At 32.6% G+C, this 25,659-nt stretch overlaps 1 protein-coding gene across 1 annotated transcript in view; it reads right to left on the reverse strand.

Moving 5' to 3' along the window:
- LOC149906938 (uncharacterized) overlaps positions 1–25,606 on the reverse strand; it is a 70,291-nt gene extending 44,685 nt beyond the window's left edge. Inside the window, exon 1 of the mRNA XM_090103988.1 lies at positions 25,387–25,606. The gene's annotated coding sequence lies outside the window, so the exon portion shown is untranslated. The remainder of the gene's footprint in view (positions 1–25,386) is intronic.
- Between the last annotated feature and the right edge of the window lie 53 nt (positions 25,607–25,659).

Below are 25,659 nucleotides of genomic sequence, written 5' to 3' on the forward strand. Positions count from 1 at the left end.
CGGTACCCGCATAAAAGGTAGCCTATATGTTGAACCAGACTATAGTCTATCTGTAGGTATATAAAATTTTCATACAGATTCTAACAGCTTATTTTGTGTGAAATAGTAACAAACATCCGAACAGCTATACATTATTGCAAAGTTGCGTTTATAACGATAAGATAGTTAGTGGTGAAACAAAATTTAGTGGACCATTTACAAATGTATTTTTTCGCTCTTGATACATTATTTTGGTAACTAAAATCAATCGATTAATATTGGGTGACAATGGTAAAACATCAAGTCCCAAACAATTCAAACAATGCATACGTGATAGAAAATAGCGTTATGATTCATAACAAAACATGAAATATCAACTATCAAATGCTGAAAATATTTGAACACTGTTGGCAAACATAGAAACAAATATGAATTATATTTCAATATGTCAACCAACAGCTGCTTTTGACAGTATCTGCAGCCGTCTAGACACCGAGAACGGATATGAATATTTTGACAATGCGATCCCGTGAATACAAAATAATATTTCTACAAAAGGCTTTACTTGCTATTTGTCCGATGCGTGCTCGATTTTTGCTATTCTTTGCAATACAGCAATCGGTATGCCTCCATATTTGAAATAACAAATACATATATAGATTCTAAATAAATGTGAGTTGCCCCAAGATTTCACATAAATATGTGTTACAGTAAAGTATTATATTATCTGTGGAATAACATAATATATAGGGGGCTATATTACCCTATCTTTACGAAACTCTACCCGTTTTATTGGAAAAACTTTGTAAACCGATTACACAACAGCGGACCAAAATATATTCTGAACTTTACTAAACACATTTTTAACGACCGATACTTGTATCGAACTTCGTTCAAGAAGTTGTCACCGCTACCTTATTTGAATTATGTACTTCAAAAAATCGTTTAAAATATTATATTTTACGTGACTCTACACGACTTTAATTTTGTTTTATCTCCTTTGTTGTAATTTGATACAAGACGTATTATTCGAAAGCATTTGTAATGTAAAAGCTTTTTTTTTTTTTTTATGTCAGAGCAAGCAAAGGGGCAGGTGGGCCACCTGATGGTAAGTGGTCACCACCGCCCATAAACACTTGCAACACTAGAAGTGTTGCAGGTGCTTTGCCGGCCTTTTATGGACAATTAATAAGCTCTTTTCTTGAAGGCCCCAATGTCGTAGTTGTTCGGAAACACCGCAGGTGGCAAATTGTTCCACAGTTTCACCGTACGCGGAAGGAAGTTGCGGGTGAAGCGGACAGTGGTGGAGCGCCAACCATCCAGATAGTGCGGATGGAACAGATTTTTACGGCGTGTGGTCCGGTGGTGGAACTGTGCGGCTGGTAGTAGATGGAACAATTCCTCAGAGCACTCCCCATAGTAGATTCTGTACAGTATACAGAGAGACGCAACGTCTCTTCGCACTGACAGAGGATCGAGCCTATCGGAAAATTAAGATTAATTAAAATTAATTAATTAATTATTAATTAATTCTACTTTAATTAAGTATATCTACTTACTTCAGAAAAGTTCGAATAAAAAATCTTATGCCCTAGGTATATGAAAACAAGTTTCAATTGATATTCTGGACCATAACAGCAGCTATTACACGTAATTAATTGTTAAAGGGTGCAAATTAAAAAGGGGTGATGTAATATTTTCATTTGAGCAACAATTTTCCGACTGCTATAAATAACAATACTCGGGGAAATAAAGAACTCGTTGAAAAATGGTTTATTGGGAGCGCTTAAATCATTTGCTTTAGTCATGAAAATTAACATACTTTCAACGTTAAAATGTTACATGATTAACGTATGAACATAATTACATTTTGTATTAATGTTGCGACTTTTGTACAGCATAATGAAGCTTTATTAAAAATGTTGTAAATGGCTGAAGCGTTGAGTGAATATTACCAGCCATTTATTTAGTTACTCAATTTTTCTGTATCATTACTATACTTTTGCGATTATTATACGAGCGAAGTTCCTGGACAATCCGGGTTGAATGTCTAAGTATTATTGATAGATAAATTCTGAGTGTACTCTCTCTGCAAAGACGGTAAAGATATATTCTACATTAAAAAATGTTATCATATTTTGCATTATCCAATGGCAAGTCTCTATAAGTACATATATTATGTTTACGGGTAAAAGATATAAAAACGCGAAGCGTCATAGTAGAGCGAGATTCATATATTTCAGTCTTTGATATATTAAGATTAACTAAACCTAAGAACATCTTATAACACAAGTCAAAGTCTTAAAAATAATTAATTATGCATAAGGTTTAATGATAATCGGCATGATAGTATATCGGTTTATTGAATACTAGCTTTCCGCCCGCGGCTTCGCCCGCGTTTTCAAAGAAAAACCCGTTCCCGTAGGATTTCCGGGATAAAACCTATCCTATGTCCTTTCTCGGGTATCAAAATATCTCTATACCAAATTTTATGCAAATTGGTTCAGTAGTTTAGGCGTGATTGAGTAACAGACAGACAGACAGAGTTACTTTCGCATTTATAATATTAGTATGGATAAGAGCATGCATATTTTCACATGAAATCCGTCAATTTAACATAAAATGAGTATTTATAACGTGCGCTACATTACATTTAAATGAAAATCACTGCAGTACGGACAACTTTTTCACTTTAACGCTGCATTTTTAAGTAAAAATATGACAAGCAGAAAAATGTTAACGACTGTTCCCCAAGAATAAGCAATGTTTACGATACAATGCTTGATACATTTATCAAAGCCGGGAAACTTTAAAAAATAATGCGTATCAAAAGCAAACAAACAGTATTAAGCCAAAATCTATTCAGCCTTCATGAGTAAGAGTGTATAATAAATCTTAAATTGTTTAAGGAAAAGTTACGAAACCATACCTAATAAAAAAGATCGTAAACGTCCATCTCAATAACTCATAAGTGACAGTTCTAACTCAAGTGATGACAACATCATTGTTGAACCTCTTACTACCCACATTGGTAGCCTACTCGGCACTTGGGTGAGAAGATAAGAAAGGCTCATGTAGGTGCTTATAACCACGAGATGACACCAAATTAAAAAAGGAGTTTCTCTTTTTTGGGTTTTTTACCTCTAGAAATTCCGATTTTGATGATTCTTCTTTCATTTAAAAGTAAAGTGTCTTTCATTTGGTTCCATTTAAATTTTGTTCAGTTCTGACAATTTGAAGGCGGTTTAGTTTTTTTCTTTTTAATCTAATTATTTAATATTAATGGAATGTTGCTGTTTAATCTGTGGTAATATTTAAAAAAATAACATGAAAGTTTATTCAAAAAAGGTTTTAATAAGTCACATACAGCTATAAAAAGTTATAGTACACAGCAACGACCAATATCACTTTATGTTCTGGGAAAGCCTTCCAAAATGTGATATTAAAATGAAAAGGAAAGTAATAAACATTGAATATAGAGTAATACATACATACAGATATTCTTCGACAAATATTAAAAATACAATAAGTGTGTTCATATTTACTAAAAAAATGTTATTGGACAGTAAGCAAACATACTTTTTGATAACGTTATTTAAATCTTCTTCTTATCTTCTTATATATAAAAATGAATCGCAAAATGTGTTGGTAAGCGCATAACTCGAGAACGGCTGAACCGATTTCGATAATTCTTTTTTTATTATATTCCTGGAAGTACGAGGATGGTTCTTATGTAGAGAAAACGTAAACATGTACCACGGGCGAAGCCGGGGCGGACCGCTGTCCGCTAGTCTTCTTATATATAAAAATGAATCGCAAAATGTGTTGGTAAGCGCATAACTCGAGAACGGCTGAACCGATTTCGATAATTCTTTTTTTATTATATTCCTTGAAGTACGAGGATGGTTCTTATGCAGAGAAAACGTAAACATGTACCACGGGCGAAGCCGGGGCGGACCGCTAGTTAACAATAATTTCAAGTAATACGTGCAACGCAATTATTATCAATTTTATAAATGAATGGCCATTATTATAAACGCATATTCGCGGTTGTTGATGACTAATGAATAATAATATAAATACTAAATAGATATATTTACATTGAAGCTGTGTACATACAATATAATTAATTGCCGTCGTCATTTAATTCTAGTGTTAAGTAATTAATAATGGATCTATTTCAGATAAATCAGGCTTCGACAAAATGTTTTGTCTACTACATTATATTATGTAGGTATATATTAATTTAAAACAAGATTATCCTGTATAAATATTAAGTCTTATTGTGTTATTTCATCAAAAGAAATACAATACAATACAATTTAAAAGATGTCCCTAATATAAAAGGTATGGTTTATGTCAATGTATGCCTTACGTGACATCTAACTATTACCTCATCGTGATAGCCACAAACCGTTGTTCGGTTTTATAGCAATACCATTCAAAATACATCATCCTAAATTAATTTTACGACAATCTTAAATACCGACCTACATTAGGTTTAATATTCCTAACATATCGCCTCTATTAAAGAATACCTTATTGTTTCTGCCTTCTGTTACATAATTTATAACTCAATTCAAACGCCACTAGATTGTAAAACAACCAAAGATGAAATTCGTAAAGCACTTATCTCAATTTGCACGTTACAAAATAATGTGTAGGACACACGATGGACACTTATCACTGTTTACACAGAGAAGTCCAAAAAAGTATACTCCTAACGCAATCGTAAAACTTGGATGACGTAATCTGTGCCAGTGTGCCCTAGGTTTTACGATCCGAAATGGGTAAGAGCGTATACGCACTATGCGGGTAGCCGCATTGCGGGTAGCCGTCCGGCTGACCGCAAGCACAATTATGTACGTAATATTCATTTCTATGCGCACTGTGCGGTCTGCGGTAGCCGCATCGCAGTGCGCATAGAAATGAATATTACGTACATAATTGTGCTTGCGGTCAGCCGGACGGCTACCCGCATAGTGCGTATACGCTCTTATGGGGTACAATGAAATACCTCTTAAATTATCGCTTGGTGTAAGTGATTGTTTGACATCTCTAGAAGATTACGTTGTTATCGACCTCATGGACACTTGAACGCTAAATAAAAGAACTATATGAAACTTGTATTTTACCCAACACAATATTCTGAACCTTCGTAATTTCATTATAGTGAACATTGGATCGTATTTTTGTGAATGTTACATTATAGCGGTATAAATACGCTCTATAAAGTATAAAGTGATTTATAAGTCGCAATGCGTGTGTTTGCTTTCATAAAATTTGTAAATGAAGATAATCGTAAACTGTGAAAACTGAAAAGCAATGTTTATTTACAAGTAGCTTTCCATTTCAATGTGCAAATACTTAATAAAAACTATCGTGCATTTTATATTATCACTGGAGTTCCCAAAAATTACGTAAAGACTCAACTCTGTTCACTATTTTTTTATTAATAGATTAATGTATGATATAAGTTATAGTTGTAAGATATTTTAAGTGATCGTTTAAAAGTTTTGTTTTACTTCCAATAATGTCTTAATTGGCGGAAACAAACGCTTGAACAAATCGTTGAATACTAAAATCAACCATATAAAAATTGGGTTAGTAAAGAGGTCGCATAAAATGAATTTAATTCTTTACTTGAATGACAATTGAAGATAAATATATTTTTATAAGGAATATCTAATAGTAATTCTGTATTCATTGAATAAATAAAAATCTGTGGTTTTTTAAGATCAACTATAGTAAAGATAAGGTCACATGTTTACACAATTGTTCGCTCAAATCGCAAGGAGTTTCATGTTATTTATATTATTGAATGAAAAATATGAATGCAACTGTGTACATAATATAATATTACACTTTAGAACGGAGACAAGCACGAATGCAAATGTATTAAACTCTACATTACTCCATGAGGATACCTACAATTGAATAACAATAACTGAAGTTTGTATTTTTGGGGCAGGAAAAAACTATACATATTTATTGTAAAGATAAAAAACTGTAATCCTGCTTTTCTCTTCACTTATACCAAAGAAAACTATAAAACTGTGAGCTGTTGTTTTAGAAACTTCATCGTCAAATTTAGTTCTTTGATAGCATTATTCTCATTCCAGTTAATGATTTATTGGATTTTCTCTTGGAACGCATTAAATGGATCAGGAACTACTGTTGAACAAAATATATTCATTTTGAACAACTTTAAAACTTTAAGAATTCCCTCAAAATATATAAATATCTAAAAAATAGTTATAAAATATATATTTTTTAATGTTATTTGATGTCTCTTACACATGAATGTTCACAATAAATAAATTTCGCTTCTCATTTTTTCCACTTTGATTAATGATTTAATCAACTAGAAATATGATTGCTAATAGTCAGGAAACAAACTGTCACAAACATTTCGAGCATATTAATCGTTAACAGCTTAATACTTCCTCAGAATATGAAGCTTACAAATCTGGCCCATTAAAATTGTAAATGTGATCTAAAAATTTGCCATTCATTCTAGATGGGTTAATGTACATACTTCTTATTTCACGTTAAATAATCTGTTCTAATTGCTAGGTAGATTATTATTTATGCCTAGAGTCTATATGAATTAATAACATTAGTTTTTGTTCTTCATATTTTAGTTTAGTTGTCAGCATGAGTTAATACAGTTTCAAAGATCACCTTACGTACGTACGTATTAGTATACCTATATGTTTTGATGTAATTCTGCAATAAATCAAAATTACAAATAATGAGCTTTATTTCAGCTAAAGCTTGAAAAGTAGTTCCATAGTTTATTGTTCGTAGCGTACGCGCTATCAAACAAAGGTCTTTCATAACTAGTAATTTATCGTCTTTTTCACGAGAAACTTAACAACGAACCGCTAATATGAATGTTACAATGACATCAAAGTGATTTTACAATCCGCACGAATAATTTGCGCAACAGTTAATTTAAACCACGTTATAGATTCCCCGAAGCACAGCTATAGTTATTATTCATGGGTAGTTAACTGGAGCTTCGCATGTTGCGTACAACGTGTTAAATTTATTTATTTTCGAACATTTTGTTTATACTGCGTCCGGATTGAACGTGTCGCAATATTCTATTTTACTTACATGAGCTTCCCCGTTTGTTGAAGTGATTACTTCATAAGTAACAGCCAATTTTGTGTAAATTACAATTTTACTTCGCAAGAGCTTATTAGATCGATCGCGTTATTATTCTTTCACTTGATATTTCATTCATCTTCATTTAATACCAGCGTTATTTTCGTATCGTTTTGATTAAACGTTTCTCTTGTGAATTTGTGAGACTGTTATTTTTGTTGCTTTTGTATCCATTTCTTTTTAAATTGAATCTATGACTCGTTGAATTTAATAGATTTAGTAGTGTAGATGTAATTCTTCTAGGTAATAGACTAGATCACCATGACCAATAAACTATTTTAAATTACATATATCCTAAACTGTGTGTTAACAAAGCAAATAAATTATATAGTAAAGCTTTAGGAGTAATCACAAGGGTCTATCCGTATACTTTACGGGTGAGATAAAACAAGTTTGTCAAACACTTATAACTATGAAGCATTGTACGGAGAGCCTAAATCGTGCAGTTTCAGACCAAAGGAATTTATGATAGTCATAAAAACGTCCATTTGCCGCGGTTATCGCGAAAGGGTACGAACTTCGGCTACCTTACAGGCTATTTGTAAAAATTAATAGTACTATATCAAATTTTATGTAAATCGCCCAACGAAAACTTTTATTCCTGTCCAATATTTATCGGTTAGGTTGGCTGTAAATAGCCACAAGGGATTGCGTGTAAATCTTTATCACCGGTTTACAATATATTATTCAGTAGCCAAACATATGCCAAACATTCGATACTGTATAAAATTTACATACATGAATGTTTTATATAAATTATTTCAGAGATATTACAAAACATGTGCATTCACAATTCACATAATACCTCTGACCGTGAAATTACACATCACATACTTAAGATATATTTTTCATAGTGATGTTAAATGCAAAATAAAATGCACCCATACTGAAAGTAAACATTTAAGATATAAATCACGATCAATCTAAAACAGAAACAGAACAACAACAAACAATACAAACCAACTGCAACGTCACGGTAAGTATATCTATCTTCATTACGAGTGGATGCGGAGTCAAAAGTGGTGCATCAAATAAGTTAGCGTACTGGGCTACCATAATGTCTTATGACTTATAGTATTATTATTTCCAGAGTGGGAAAGTGATGGTGCTATATAACGCTATACAACCTATATTATAAAGCTGTCATTTTTTCACACTGCAAAATATTACTGCTTCAAGACATCATAGTACGGGGGCTGTACAAAGAAAAATGCGAACTTATATCAGCACTTCCTCATACCGAGCAAACAACGAGCCAGCTAAATAATTAATCATTGTTTCTTATAATTACTCGCGGTCTGGTAAAGAGTTCGGGATGCACGCTATACAATTAGCTCTTGGGGAATGCAGATAAGAGATTACGGAGTTAAACAGCTCTTGACACAATTCCATGCGGATCGTGTTTAAATTGTTCTCATGGTTAATAGGTTAATCGATTCGTTGAAGATTGTTATGTTTTGCTTCAGATTGTCATAGGTACGTGATGAGTCATCTAGTAAGGGGCTGGAGAAGAAATCTGGAACTTTTCCTTCAGGCGTAACCATGTTCGTTATCATCGTTTTGTCTAAATTAGTTGATCTTTTATAAAAGCATGTAATAGAAACTTAGAAATAAAACTTGAAAGGCATTGTACGATAAAAACTGAATGTAATTTGAAGATTTTTCTAATTCTATGATACGCTTAGCTCCTAGACGTAAAGTTTGCATAACGTTGCGCTGATTAAGGAATTTCATTTCCTCATAATTCAATAAAAATCAGCCGTGATAGCATTTTCCCATGGATCTTTGTTAAGATCTTTATAATTGTCTTATTGTCCCTTTTCCGGACATTTTTAAGCACAATTCATCACTTTGCACACAGTTTACAAATTACGACGATTAAAGGACCCTTGTAGAATTACTTTAATTTCTTATAGCATTTAAAAACTTTATGAAAGATTTAAAATCCAGCTAATTTTAAAACTGTAAACAATAAATATATTTTGTTTGTCAATTTGTCGTTATGATACGACTTATTTCATAACACAATGTTATCTCGACTATAACTCTCTTGTGATTCAACATTATGCGATATTGTTAAATCATTTGTATTAAGCAAACATTATTGTATCTGTGTCGCATCGTAAACACGGCTTAACTAAATCTGAGCAAAACCCAGCTAACACACTGCACTTGACGAGTTAAACATACCTTGCACTAGATAAGCTACATTACGTAGCAGGAAATATCTTTTTAACAAAGCTTGTTTTAACTATTGCGTATCGAATTGCTAATATTTTTATTTTCAAATTTGGTTTTGTATTGGTGTAGGTATTTTTATTCCTAAGATTTATTTTATTATATCCTCGAAGGTGTATCTTAAGGGTATGGTCTTTTAAGTATTCTTTAAGTGACCTATTGAAAAAAAAGATTAACGTTGAGCCTCTGAACTTCTTGTAATATTCTTTGAAAGAACACAACCGCTTGTTTTATTTCCATTTATCGCAAGAACGCACATCTAAAAAATAATCTTAACTTGCCAAATCTTGTAAATCTCTTTGCGATTATATCTTTAAAAGTTTCCTTCTCAATACCACTCTTATCTTTTGGCAATCGCTTTGACGTATTTTCCCTAAAGCACACTCGATTGTGAAATCAAGCACGCTCCAAAATTGTTACACAAATCAAACATATTACATATTAATAGCTCAATAATTTCCAAACCAAACCATACTTATAACGACCCTAAACGGTTTTATTACGCTCGTACCACGTAGAACAAATCTATGGAAAGGTAAGAAACTAGGGTGCTGTATATAGGTCAGCACGGCATATGGTGCTTGAATTATGCATAAAACTGCACTGTCTCGAGTCGATAACTAGCTTACATGGAGTTTGGAAGTCTCAGATGTGCATATTTAATTTAGGATGTAATCTGCAACTTTAATTAAATTGCGAAACTTAAGCGAGACACAAATACATTTTAACTTTGCCCTGTTTTAACGTCATTAAAATGTTATAATGCAATGAAAAATGTTCGCAGCAGTTCTTTAGACGTTGGAAATGCAATTAATGAAAACAATTAGGGCGAGTGAATTATGATTGAAGGAAATATTGTTTAGTTTATAAATTTATGCAATCTTATTAAAATTTCGAGTTAAGACGTGATTAATGGGGCGATTTTTTAATTCAAGCCCGAAATTAATAACAGTTTACTGTTTTTTTTTCTATATATCTAACTTCAGAACTATGAATAAAGAATAATTATATTCATAGCTCGAATACAATAAAACATAGCCTGTACAAAGTATGACCGTCGTAAATTCATAGAAATAACTGCTCCCAGAATAAATAGACGGTTTACTTAGTTTGAGAAAACACAGCTTTGCGAAAACGTTACGCGCTGCGCCAACTCCTGTTTGCGCAAAGCGTTCACCTATTGTACGACGAAAAGTTTAATTATTTTTCATTTTCACATACAAATATGTGAGTTATAACTAATTAAATGGGTTTCCTGTTGCATCACAAAGGCTGCTAACGTCGGCATTCATATAATATCACGTCAGACTAATTTTACTTTCAAAACCAAAGGAAATTAGAATTTATAATGTTTTTAGCTGTATTTTCTCATAATAATATAATATAATAAATGTACGAAGTTATTCTTTTACATGTTTTAATTTATCTACTAATTATAATTTCAAACATCAAAAGCTGAAGGAAAACAGGAAAACAAAAGAAAATTACGATTGAAACCAGAAATAAAAAACGATTAAGTTTGATATTAATTATAAATTATATTAACTGATATTAATTTTCAATGAAATCAACAAGCTAAAAATTAATACATTTTTAATTAATTTTTAAAATATCGCTGAAACAATAATTACAAATTGGAACGAAATTTTGGGCGTAGTTTCAAAGTAAAACAAAGTCCTACAAAAGTAAGTTAATAATGCTTATCTTCGTAAATGAAGAAAATTAAACATTGTTTGAGTCGTAAATTAACCACATTATAACTTTGAACGATAGTTTCGTATTGTTAGATGGCTAATTATATTTCTTTATGTAAGAGGTAACTAAATAGCTTGCTATAACAAGCCTAACAAGCTGGGCGGTAATATAATTAATAAGCAGAGGAAAAATGTTTTATTGAAGCGATATTCTCAGCATTATAAAACAGTAGACCACAGATACATGGCACAAGAGAGCCAGCACTCGAACTTTAGCCGTTCGTCGGTCGCACGGGAAATTTAACTATTGTACAAGTGCTCTGTAAAAACATATAAATTCTAAGATAAGACCTTGGAGTAATTAACTTGGCTCGGAACTTCATCTGTGCATTCCTTTAGATTGTGTTAAATATTGAGCTAATTTGTATTGGGTATTGGCTACAGTAAGGAAAATGTGAATGTTGGTATTCATGTTCATTTTTATTTACACTTGATTTACCGGACTAAATACTTTAGCTCTAAGGATCGTGTTATCTTAATTGTTTTATAAAAAACAACAACAATATCAATATCTGACGGTAAAAGCACATACGACGCTATATTGCTTACATACATCATTAGTACAAAATATCAAATGAAACTGTTTTTAATAAATAGGTAAATAGTATCTACAAACATACCCAATGTTGTGTACCCAAAATGATAAAGAATGAACTGTAACGAAAATTAAAAGCGTAATTACTTAAAATATCTTGCATGAAAATGAATCACAATTAATCAGTAGTCTATAATGAACACGGTTTATACTTTAATAAAATACCCTGCTAATTAAAATTTATTTCTCCAAGGACTCTCCACAATCCCCGCCAATTATTTTTAAAACGTAATTGCTCTCAATTCGGAAATCCATCATTCATTATAATATGTATTTCATAATTATTAATCTTCTAATAAAAAAGGAAATTTATAAAAGGAAACAAAGAAAATATTTTCACTTAAAATTTATGATTTCAGACTGCAGAGGCTTCCTTTATGCTTTATCTACTGAAATTATTTCAATTATCGAGGTACAATATTTACTTTCTAACTAAGCTAACATTACTTTCTCTACTTGACTTTAGCAACGCATTTAACACCGTCGATCATGATGTTTTGTTAGCAATGCTACGCTCTCTCAACATATCTCCAACGGTTATTGACTGGTTTCATAGTTACTTGTTTGGACGTCGGCAGCGTGTCATGGTTGAAGACTTGTCTTCTTCTTGGTGTAACGTAAATGCTGGCGTTCCGCAAGGTGGCGTGTTGTCTCCTCTCTTATTTTCAATTTTTATTAACTCTATTTCCAGTAATATTAATTCTCCCTATCATATGTATGCAGACGATTTCCAATTATATTCGCACGCCTCTTTATCTGAACTACCGAACGAGATTTTTCGCTTAAATACTGAGCTAGCTGCCATCGTTAAATGGAGTAAAGACCATGGTTTAAAAATCAATCCTGAAAAAACCAAGGTTATTGTTTTGGGAAGTAGGCAGCTCACAAGTCGAATTAACTGGGAAGATCTACCTAGTGTTACGGTAGACGGTACGATGATTCCCTTCAGTAAAAAGGTGAAAAGTCTTGGTTTGCACTTGGACGAAAACCTATCCTGGTGTGATCAAATTAAGGAAGTGCAGAAAAAAGTATATGCCTCTGCTTCTTCTCTTCGTCGGTTGCGCAACTTCCTTCCGATTTCTACCAAAATTGCGTTGTCACAATCCCTTTTACTCCCTTTCCTGGATTATGCCGACTCCTGTTATCCCGATCTTCACGAATATCAACTGGACGCTCTCGAAAGGCTGCAAAACTTTTGCATCAGATTCATCTTCGGCTTACGCAAGTTCGATCATGTTTCTGATTTTCGCAAAAGACTTCACTGGCTCCCTATTCGTCTTCGCCGGAATACTCACATCCTTCAACTCCTGTACTCTATCCTGTTTGACCCGAAAACTCCTATCTACCTTAAGAATCAGTTCCAATATTTACATTCCAATAGTTCCCTTTCCCTCCGTTCTTCTGATCTCCTTCTCCTATCCACCCCTATTCACCATTCCAATTTTTTTAACTCATCCTATACCGTCCTAGCAATTCGACTGTGGAACTCTCTCCCTGAGACTATCAGACGCGCCAAATCACCGCATATGTTCAAAGCACTTGTCAAAGAGCACTTTTTTTCCACTATTTAGTTACCTTTTTTATCTTATGTATATGTATGTATTTATATGATTTTGTATTTGTATTGTATATACAATGTTTAATATTATGTATAGTATATTATATTTTATTTATTGGCATATTTATGTATCTTATATATATATATATATATATATATATATACTAGCGGTCCGCCCCGGCTTCGCCCGTGGTACATATTTACGTTTTCTCTACATAAAAACCATCTTCGTACTTCAAGGAATATAATAAAAAAAGAATTATCGAAATCGGTTCAGCCGTTCTCGAGTTATGCGCTTACCAACACATTTTGCGATTCATTTTTATATATAAGATATATATATATATATATATATATATATATATATATATATATATATATATATATATATATATATATATAAGATATATATATATATATATATATATATATATATATAAGATATATATCTTATATATAATTGTATTTATTATTATTTTTTAAGTATTGATGTAGTATGTATGTAATATTGATATTATTGAGTTTTGTATACATTGTTATTTATATAATATTTTCGATAGTTTTTGATTTTGTTTTCTTACCCTTGATTTTATTTATTCTTTTTTTTTTTCTTTTTGATTGCGCCTTCGCGTTTAACCAGCATCGTACATGTCCTTTATTTTTACGGTTGCCTGGAAGAGATTGCTTTAAGCAATAAGGCCGCCAATTGTGCACTTACCATATTCATGTTCTATATGTTAAATTATATATTATGTTTTTTATTACTGGTATTGTACAATAAAGTGTAAAAATAAATAAATAAATAAAAATATTATTAGCTTTTACTGCAATTCTAAAACTAAGTCGTGGCTTTAATTTATAGTAATTGTTTACTACATTATCTCAATAAATGTAGACATGTGGGTAATAAGTGAGGTAATGTATTATGTTATAACAGGTAAAGAATCCCGTGGATCACCTGATGGTTAGCGATAACCACCGCCCATGAAGAGCTTTTGCAGAGGATCCATAATGGATTGCCAACTTAAAAAGGATACGGGGTAAGGAAACGATTGATGGGTGGAATGAACGAACGGACTGTGAATCTCATTAGCCGAAAAACGTTAGCATTGATGTATCTACTATTTTATATTTAGTTTTAAAGCATTCAAATGCTGTATAAATGAGACATTTTTAAAGAATAGAAAAATTTATATCACAATTCACAAGGCGGGACTAGAGCCCGTGTCTATCTGCTGAAAGAGTAGAAGAAATTCGATTGCTCAGGTAGGATCACGGGTGGTCGAGAGGCTAGGCGTTGCCCCGGAAAGGCAGAAAGACGCGGGTTCGAATCCCGCCTCGTGATCGTATTCTTTGTATTCTTTAAACATTTCTAATGTTTACTATTATTTGCTGCCGATCTTCTGTGGGGGTGTGGTACCTTCCCCGTGCGTGCTGACCTAATTCATGCTAAAGAGTACTTCACTCTTACATGGAAAAGCGGTTATGGATCACTTGACTCTTTCGCTTCTAATTAAACCATGTTCATAAGATCAATTGTTTTTTTTTTCAGGCATGATACCTACATAGGTTTTAATTTATCAGTAGTGTAAGGGAGTAAATAACAATCAATGTTGGCATGAAGCACTAATGAACACTTCAACTACGATCTTCGAAACTTCGATACGACAAATCGCTTAGAAAAAGTGATTAAGCGAAACGGACGCGACGAAGTAATCAAGAAATTCACGAAATAGTTGAATGGAAAAAGTTTAAATAGGTGGATTCGTTGCTGAAATAAATCCTACCCGGTTTCATAACGTTTTTTCAATTAAAATTCTTCGCCGCGCTGAAATGAATGCATTTAATTACATAATACTTTTATGTCTTATCGCCCAACTGCACTCATTTTCCTGCAAAATGTTAAAACGCGGAAACTATTCAACCACATTTTTCGAAGCGAACATTTCGGTTTATATTTTTAAAATCTGAATATTCAGAGAATTTTTCTCATCTCATAGAGTCTGTAATCAATTCAACCGTACAGCTCTTCCGTAAATGAATTTTAAATTTGCATTTTATTTTTTTGTATGTACCAGGTACCTACTTGTAATTCTAGTTTTTTATGTTATTTACAATTCATTTTTTTAATGGTTCAAACTTTTCAAATATATTTTTTTATCTCAGAACTCCATATTATTATTTTATTCTATTTAATTTTGGGCCGCAAAAAATACAATTGTACTAAAAGAGAACAAAATTAGTCTGATTTTTGTTTAAAAATAAAATATTGCCTTTATAGAATACTAAAAAATAATCAATGAATGAAAACAATTAACAATAGATACTTTAACATAAAATTCAGACAACCTTGAATACTTTTAAGTTAAAATTAAAGACGTAGAAAAGACAGACGCCTTTCTTATTCATTTGGGAGTTGGGACCAAATTCTCTGTTAAAACACAATTTTTCTTCACAATTCACAATTTTTCTGAACCCAAAATTAGTTTTGCTCAAATTGTGCATTTTTGCATAAAAACCATCGTTAAATACACGAATTGTATGCTTTTTCTAGATTTACGATATGTAAATATCCTAAAAGAGATCTAGGTGGCCTTAAACATCCCACGCCAGCGGACAAGGTGTTAGCAAATGGCTCAGCACTGCCCGAGGTCAAATTCAAGATACTGTCTTTAACCCAATCTATTGAGTAAATACATAAAACAATATTTGCAAAATACACGAAGAAATTTTCAAAATACCAAGAAATAATTATTACAATCGAATTCGAGAATAAAATGCGTATTTTGTATAAAGTTATAAAAACCGATTTGAAGTCTAAAAATAAAACTCTAACATTAATATTTTATATCACATTTCACCAAAACTTTAATATTAAATACTACGAATGATATTAAAACGTTCATTAGTCATTGCCCTTTGAAAAAGTAATAACACAGTAGATCACATTCACATTATCTATCAAATTAATTCGAGCAATAGGGTTACTTAAACATTGGTGTTTAATAAGGTTAGGTAAACATTTTGAGGTACAATCATTTGTTTACACGCCCTTTCTAACTTGCCAGTTATGTATTGTTAATTATACGGCGACCTACAGAGATGACGGATGAGTTACGTCATTCTAATGGGCTACAGTCGACACAAAGCGGAATCCTGCCCATGATCACTGGGTCAGTTCATTTGAGATGCCACTAAATAAATATAGACCTTAATAATCACTAAAGTGATAATATACACGCGTTTATCCGCATTGTCTATCAAAATAAAATCGGAGTAGTCGAGCTTATTACGATAAAATAACGTTCCAAATAACTGGAACGTGGATATGTTGCACTTGCATAGATAAGGTAATACGAGTGTGTTCATGAATTTCATAGGTAATTATCAGTTCGAGAAGATCGTATCCGGAAAGTACTAAGCTTAAAAGCATTTTACAAGTAGCGCTCATTGGCCCTCATCGATATTCAGTTCGAGCAGAAGCTGTAAAACCTTACTGTTATAATGCTGCCGTATAAGTTGATACAATGTAAAATCATGAAGTAAACAATAGCACAATTTCAATAAAGATACCGAGGTATTTTATAGCTAGTAGCGTGTGCGTAAATGGAATCCGACACGCAAATAGAGATAAAGCACTGTTACTGCTTTAACGGGTTGGCTTCATCCATGAATCGTAATAATTCGACGTACTGCAATACTGAAACACATTTGTAAATCCCATTCAATGTACAAGAAATGAAAGTAAATTTATTTGAGGGAAATAAATTTGGCCTTTAATATTGTAGGCTCGTTCTGATTTAAAAATGCAATGTGCATACAAAAAACTGCTTATTCCTTGTGCACATGTGTGTTTTGGAACAAAAATATAATATGTACTGCGTAAAAACCGCCACTTCAATACGTTCGAAAAACTGTAAACTGACAAACAATTGTATGGTTAACAATTGCTTGCACTCGAATTCTCGAAGTTGGCGTTGAATATTTTTTTGTGAATTTTGCTTTAGAGAAAAAGTGTGGGTAAAATAATATATAAGTGAGTTTTACTGTAAATTTAGTCATATTGTTTGGTTTATAAATTCGTATTCTTATTATTGTTAAAAGCTTGAGTTTTAGAGCAATAGGAAATACTCATGTTGGTACCTCAAATAAGCTTTGTGATTGCTGAAACTTATGTCTATTACGGATAAACACGTATACAAATACATACATAAATTAAAACTGTAAATGCTATTAAATTCTAAAACGAAACGAGAAAAGATTTTACCAATGCATTTGCTTCACGGAATCCGTTCGGCTAATTGGTTCGTATGTAATCAACTTTAGACGTCCGCGTTGGAACCGTTCGACTCAATATTTGCTGACTAAAGCACTTTTGCGGGATATTTCATTTAAGAAGAGCATAGCGGTATTGTATTTATATATTATGTTTATATTGCGAAAATCCCTTGTGGGGCAGATGCTTTCATATTTGTGTCCTTGATCGATTCTCTTTTTATTATTTGTAACCATTTAGGAATAACCCTAGGATTTATTTATACATGTGTATACAGCCTACGTATTGGTTAGGGAGCCAGGTGCAAATTTGGTTAACTATTTCCTCTCAAGAGATAATTCGTCAGACGCATGAGAGTATAGTATTATAAAGCCTCGTGAACGTCAGCTGGCGCTCGGTTGGGGGGGGTGAGCGGTTGTAGCCTCCCACGCACATAGGAAAAAAAATACAATCATTCATTCATTTCCTCTCAGCTAAAAATTTGTCAAATTGTAGCTAACCCAATATCTCAACGAAAAAAAATAGTCAGCTGGTTACAACATGGTGTATTATACGTCAGCTGGTGTCTCGAACATGAAAGTTAAATTTAAAGAAAAATTTATTTTCCGTTATTTCCTCTCAAACAAAAATTTACCTGATGATAGCTTATATGTAACTGTGGATAAATATATACGTCAGCTGGCTGTATCTTGGTGGAAAAACCGTCAGCTGATACGGGAGGCTACAACCGCTCTTCCCCCCAACCGAGCTCCAGCTGACGTTCACGAGGCTTCATAATACTATACATTGATGCATTTTACTAATTACCGCTTGAGAGGAACTTGGTCATAAAATCTGCTTCTGGCTCCCGGACCATATAGCTGGGATTCTTACCACTGTAACGTCTGCAATTCAGAGTTCTATTTCCCTGTCTAATATTGTTGGTACTTTAGGGTGTATCCGTGTGAAACTCCTTCGTTTGGGGCTTTGGAATTGTGCCCAGATAATAACATTATAAGTCATATTATGTAAACACCGATATTTGCGTCTTATATCGCGATAAAATCGCAGTTTTATATATTTTATTCGAGTGATTATAATAATAATGATATCAATTATTGATATCAACGTCCCAACATCATCAATCACAAACTATATTTTTTAAAGTACAATAATAATTTATTTAGCGGTAAATACCTATATAGGTATTAAGTTCTTTTGTGAATATGAAACAAAATTCATAGAAAAACCAACATTACAGGAAATATTGCAGAGAATTTTGAGAGTGCAAATACCACATTCAGAACAGTAAAGGCAACAACTTCGAAGCTAGAAGAACAAATAATAAACATGTACGGAATAAGAAATGAAATTGATTAAAGGGACAAGAATTTAAATATTTAATACATAGCGAACAGGATCCAAGGAAAGGTGAATTCTTCCCCAATAAATTTATATTTTAGTCATTCAAACCGTAACTAAATAGATTTCTAAGCATAGAAATTGACATGAATGTAGAGTTAAAACAATAATAATATAGAGTCCGATGTTTTTGCTAAATAATAAAATCTTATATTTTGTTATGATAAGTTCTTTACAAAAGGTAAAATAACAAAACAGAAAACACAATCATAAGTATTTGTTGTTCAAGAGCACATACCTACTAGTTATTAATTATTATAATTAATTAATTTTTATACTGTCAATTGTCAAATTTTGTTAAATAAATTCTTACGTGTTAAATCTGAAGTGGATCTATTTAATGTTAATATTGTATAGTTTGTCTCTAATTGTACCTTATTTTTAAGTCAAACTTAGTAATAATTTTTATCTTTGTGCGTGTTTTGTACTGTAAGTCAAAGATTAATCAATAAATGGCCATGTACAATCTGCTTGGTTATTAATTAAATCTGCCTCGACGAATACCCTATAAACTCATCCAGATGGTACGAGATCATGCATTAAACGTTATTGTGGTTAACAATATACATGAAAATTTGGTCATGCAAAGGCCGGAATACTGTCAAATGTGCAACGGACAGGTGTCACACGTTTGGGTTAACATTGTAGACAAGTATATTCTCTATAATCTTCTATAATATAAAAATTAATCCCAAAATGTGTTGGTAACGCATAACTTGAGAACGGCTGAACCGATTTCGATAATTCTTTTTTTATTATATTCCTTGAAGTACGAGGATGGTTCTAATGTAGAGAAAATGTAAATATGTAGGTACCACGGGCGAAGCCGGGGCGGACCGCTAGTATTATTATATTATTACTATAAGCTGTCCCGGCAAACGTTATTCTCTTATTACGTATGAGTATGAAAAATAGGTGTTGCAGCATTCACGACACATAAAATTTCATGAGAATCGGTCAACTTGTTTCAGAGGAGTTTAACTACAAACACCGCTTGACGAGAATCGCTACATAGTATAAAACAAAGTCGCTTTCTCTGTCCCTATGTCCCTATGTATGCTTAAATCTTTAAAACTACGCAACGGATTTTGATGCGGTTTTTTTAATAGATAGAGTGATTCAAGGGGAAGGTTTTAGTATATTTTTATTATGTTTTAGACAAAGGGGTGAAGCTGCGGGCGGAAAGCTAGTTTGATATACATATTAGTGATTAGAAGATAGGTATTTTGTTTTAAATAATTGGTTTGTATGATTTTTCTTTCATCTCCTTTCACGTTTCGATCTGGTGATAGGTTGCTATATAGAGAAAAATAAATAGTCTAATTTTGCACGCACGCAGTGAAATGAGCATTTGACTACTCGGATCGACCTGCGGTTAGTAATAAAAGAACACCACCTGTTTTCTAAATTCTGCTTAAGATAAGAGCACATGTTAGGTATTCCAGTGGATGCTTAAGTACTATGTTTCCGTCTGGACCATTTAACGTTTTATAATTGAAAAATTAATGGAACAATTTCCTCCGTAGATTCTAAAATAATTTAATAGAAATGAAACTTACGGAGAAGTAGAGAAACACGTTTCTCTGTTATAGTCCGTTTTCTTATGGGCATGCTTGTATGGAAAGGTATACATTTTTGAGTAAAGCAATGCCATTTCGTACGAATGTTGTACTCGTCCACCTAAGCCCAAATCGCCTGGTAGCCAGTCATTACTCCCCTGCAGGAGGGAGGGAGGGGGGGTTAAAGAACAGAGCGCCCGGCGCTCGGAAAAAAAATTCTGGCGGATTCATTTGGACCTTTGAGTCAAATTTGGTGACGTTATCAGGTAACTAGATGATGCCCAATTCATTCCCCATACCAGGTTTTTAGGGTTCCATAGCAAAATATGTCACAATCCTTAAAATAAAAAACTTTTAGTCTTGAAAAAATCCAAACAAACCAGTATAGTTTTATATTTTTGTATGAAACTTGGTTTATAAAAAATACTGTCTGAATGGCCATTTAATACAGATTATAAAAACATTAATATGTAACATATATTTTACCATTTTAAATGTAAAAAAAATTATACAAAGTACAAAAACGTTCGACAGCGCAGCGTAGGGGACGGCTAATAGACCCAAAAAACAAGCAATACTAACAAAAAACAAACAGCCAAGCGCGAGTCTGACTCGCTCATCCAGTGTTTCATACTTATTTGTCCCATATTATCATGTTAACTGGTCTGGTAGGACCTGGATATCTGATACTCACAAACTTTCGTCTTTATAATATTAGTGGGATTTTTAATCATCTTTAAATTATAAATGAAGTCAGGTAACATTATTAAAAATAAAGATATATAATAATAGAACGTTATAGTATTAATAATAATGACAACCACCTCCACAATTGCATAATTCGGTACATTTGAGCTGGCGTTTAAAACACTTCAATCTGCAGGAACTGCAAGATTTCACGCACCGATATCTTATTAATTCAAAGCTTCTCTTTTCTTTTTATTTCAGATGGGGAAGGAATATTCAGATTTTTTGTAGGCCGCCCCCAAATATACACAGCCTGTAAAACTGCCCTTAAGGTGTGTTGTTTAAGGGCAGCTACTGTAGGAGGCAAAATTTCTATTTGTATTTTTTATGTTAAAAAATGTTTGCGACCCTCATTTACTGTCACAGCGGGGTATGATCTGAAAAACAAACATGTACTTATAATACTTACAAAAATATAAGTTCTGGATAACAGTATCTTTAAAATATCATGACCGTCCTTACCATAGAGATCTAGAGAGATGCCAATCGCTTGCGCTGAGTACGAAACCGTGTCTCATAAAAAATTTACGCACACAACTGCAGTAAACAAAATCAAAACAATACTTCGCGTTGTGTGCGTGTCATCTCACAAAAATATGAGGGCGACTATTCGTTCGCACACTAGATTGTAAGTGACGTACGTATACAGCACCGCTACAGTTTGTTCTCTTTTTGTACATATTGCTGCGACACCGGCCCCGCCCCCTAACCATATCTCCCTTTAGTTTCTGTGATCTGTGGTCCTTACCTATCATGCATTGTAATCACAAACTTTTCAATTCCACTGTCTGCATATTTCGTATGACATTCGTATATGCCTTCCATGCCTCAAATGCATGTGTACCCATAGTTCTTTTAGACTTTCTAGCTTTGGAACACATGATATTCTGTACTAGATATATGTGTCGTCTGTTCTTAACATTAATTTGGCTACTACTACTATATCGTGTGTTCCAAAGCTAGAAGGTCTAAAAGAACTATGGGTACACTACGGCACTGGATGAAATCATCAATACCTGGCATGTAGCAATGCTAGCTTAATGTTTAAATAATGGACTTATTAGTAATTAAATATTACTATGTAAAATTAAATTGTACCTTAATATTGACACGATTTCAAAAGAGGAAATAAGGAGTTTCTTTTTTCCGGTTCTTCTCCATACATTCTGCTTTCCGAATCGGTGATAAATGTTAAAAAAATGTTATGACCAATCAAAATTGCTTCTATAAGGAGTATAATTAAATAAATAAATGTTAGAGTTTCAGTTTAGTACCCAAATTAATTTCTTGACAAATAATACTCAAGAAATGGTTTTCTTGTATCAGGTCCACAAAGAACACGTTTTGCCCTTATTCCATTCTTTTACCAGATGTTTCACAAACTCATATTTAATGTGAGACGCAAATAAACTGCATTTGAAGCATGGAAGGCATATACGAATGTCATACGAAATATGTAGACAGTGGAATTGAAATGTTTGTGATTACAATGCATGATAGGTAAGGGCGGTCACGATATTTTAAAGATACTCTTGTCCAGAACTTATATTTTTGTAAGTATTATAAGTACATGTTTGTTTTTCAGATCATACCCCGCTGTGACAGTAAATGAGGGTCGCAAACATTTTTTAACATAAAAAAATACAAATAGAAATTTTGCCTCCTACAGTAGCTGCCCTTAAACAACACACAAGTCTGTCACAAAAATCTGAATATTCCTTCCCCATCTGAAATAAAAAGAAAAGAGAAGCTTTGAATTAATAAGATATCGGTGCGTGAAATCTTGCAGTTCCTGCAGATTGAAGTGTTTTAAACGCTAGCTCAAATGTACCGAATTATGCAATTGTGGAGGTGGTTGTCATTATTATTAATACTATAACGTTCTATTATTATATATCTTTATTTTTAATAATGTTACCTGACTTCATTTATAATTTAAAGATGATTAAAAATCCCACTAATATTATAAAGACGAAAGTTTGTGAGTATCAGATATCCAGGTCCTACCAGACCAGTTAACATGATAATATGGGACAAATAAGTATGAAACACTGGATGAGCGAGTCAGACTCGCGCTTGGCTGTTTGTTTTTTGTTAGTATTGCTTGTTTTTTGGGTCTATTAGCCGTCCCCTACGCTGCGCTGTCGAACGTTTTTGTACTTTGTATAATTTTTTTTACATTTAAAATGGTAAAATATATGTTACATATTAATGTTTTTATAATCTGTATTAAATGGCCATTCAGACAGTATTTTTTATAAACCAAGTTTCATACAAAAATATAAAACTATACTGGTTTGTTTGGATTTTTTCAAGACTAAAAGTTTTTTATTTTAAGGATTGTGACATATTTTGCTATGGAACCCTAAAAACCTGGTATGGGGAATGAATTGGGCATCATCTAGTTACCTGATAACGTCACCAAATTTGACTCAAAGGTCCAAATTAATCCGCCAGAATTTTTTTTCCGAGCGCCGGGCGCTCTGTTCTTTAACCCCCCCTCCCTCCCTCCTGCAGGGGAGTAATGACTGGCTACCAGGCGATTTGGGCTTAGGTGGACGAGTACAACATTCGTACGAAATGGCATTGCTTTACTCAAAAATGTATACCTTTTCCCATAAGAAAACGGACTATTATTATAAAATTAGGTATTATATTAATTTATATATAAGACACGGATTATCAAGTTATGTATTCCGATATTTTTAATGACAAATATTAACCTAGTGATAAAAAGGATAGGTAGTTCAAAAGATTACTAGCCGGCAAGAGGCTAAAGAAGTGTTTTCAAATCAATTGGGAAGAGTACAAAGTACCACCCGAATTATTGATAAACGTTCAGAATTCAAAAACAGAATTGGGGAAATCAGCGATTGGAAAAAAATATACGAGATTATTGTTAAAATGCTAAATAGACATAGATAAATTTTATTGATAAGGAGTTATTTTTAACGATACCATAGAATCATAATTGACGATAGATACCTACTACGGACTACCTACTGTTAAAGTTTGTACATCATAGGACGGATGCTAATAAAATAAATATCAAACCAGGCTATAAGCAGATATTATTGTAGTAAGTAAGTACCTATTTTTACTATTTTTATTCATCAGACAAAGACTGCAGAAGAACATTTTCATTTCCCAGTCTCGTTTTCAGGAAATAATGAAAATTGTTTTTGCCTTCTTTTAATAGAAAAGGTCATCGAATTATTTAGGATATATATAGTTCTGTCTTAGAGATTTCTAAAATAAAAGGAAATGTAGAACATCGTACCAAAGATCTGTTACGAACGTAAATGTTTACGAGGACGTAATATTATATTCGTTACTTACTTTTTCACTCAAAAATGGCTGATAGGTAGATAATTAATTATTTTACTTCTATTTGAGTAGCAACCGCACGTTTAACATCGAAGCTTAGAAGAATATTCGAAGTATGTATTAAAATTTTTATTCATTGTTTTGTTGGCTGCGTCCGGAGTCCGGACCCCGGTTATATTTTGTATTTTTTTTTTTAGTTATTATCACAATCATAGCGGAGACAAATTCAAACAACCTTTCGTTCATTTCTTGAGATAATAGGTATATCACTATATACTTACACACAACACAATTATTAAACACTTAAGAAAACACAATTATTGTAATATTAAATATGTAGTTATGTATATTTATAATTTAGACTTGCAGATGAAGAAGCCAAAACATTAATAATCCCTCATCAATCTCTTTTACAAGATAAATATTATCTCTTACCGTCATTATGCTAAAATCATCTAAATTCTAACTTCAAGAACTAGGTACCATAAGCCCAACAAAATTCCATCAAAGGACTCTACTAAGGACTCTACCAAGGATAATAATATTATTACATATCTTACATCTTTTAAGTTTTAACTATCAAATTAATCCGTTTTTGCTATTGTTTATTTGTGGGTACACTTTTTTCATACTTACTTAAAAAAAATATTTTTCATTTTCAATATTCAGGTTGATGATTATTTAAAAATATTGCTAACAATAATTATAATATTATCTTCTGCTATAGTCTTGTATTAAATCCGTAAGGAAATATTTAAAAAAAAATCTTATATACTTACCGATAAAAAGTAACAATTTTGGTACACTTTCACTTCCTATTAATTAAACATTGGAGGTACATAATTAATTGTCCTATGATCGATACCTTATATGATATTTCTTGCAATTAAAAGAAATCAATTAAACATAAAATCACGCAAAAACGAACTTTAAAATTACAGGAGGACTACACAGCTGACAGCCGGCTTTTTCAAACGTTCATGCTTATTTGCCGCCTTCGCGACTGCGTCCTACAACGAGTACCTACGAACGAATTATGCTACGAAATAAAT

This window comes from Colias eurytheme, chromosome 7 (genome assembly GCF_061535395.1).
Source record: "Colias eurytheme isolate Ceu_HAF_F1 chromosome 7, ilColEury1 Martin Lab GWU primary, whole genome shotgun sequence".
Taxonomy (NCBI): domain Eukaryota; kingdom Metazoa; phylum Arthropoda; class Insecta; order Lepidoptera; family Pieridae; genus Colias; species Colias eurytheme.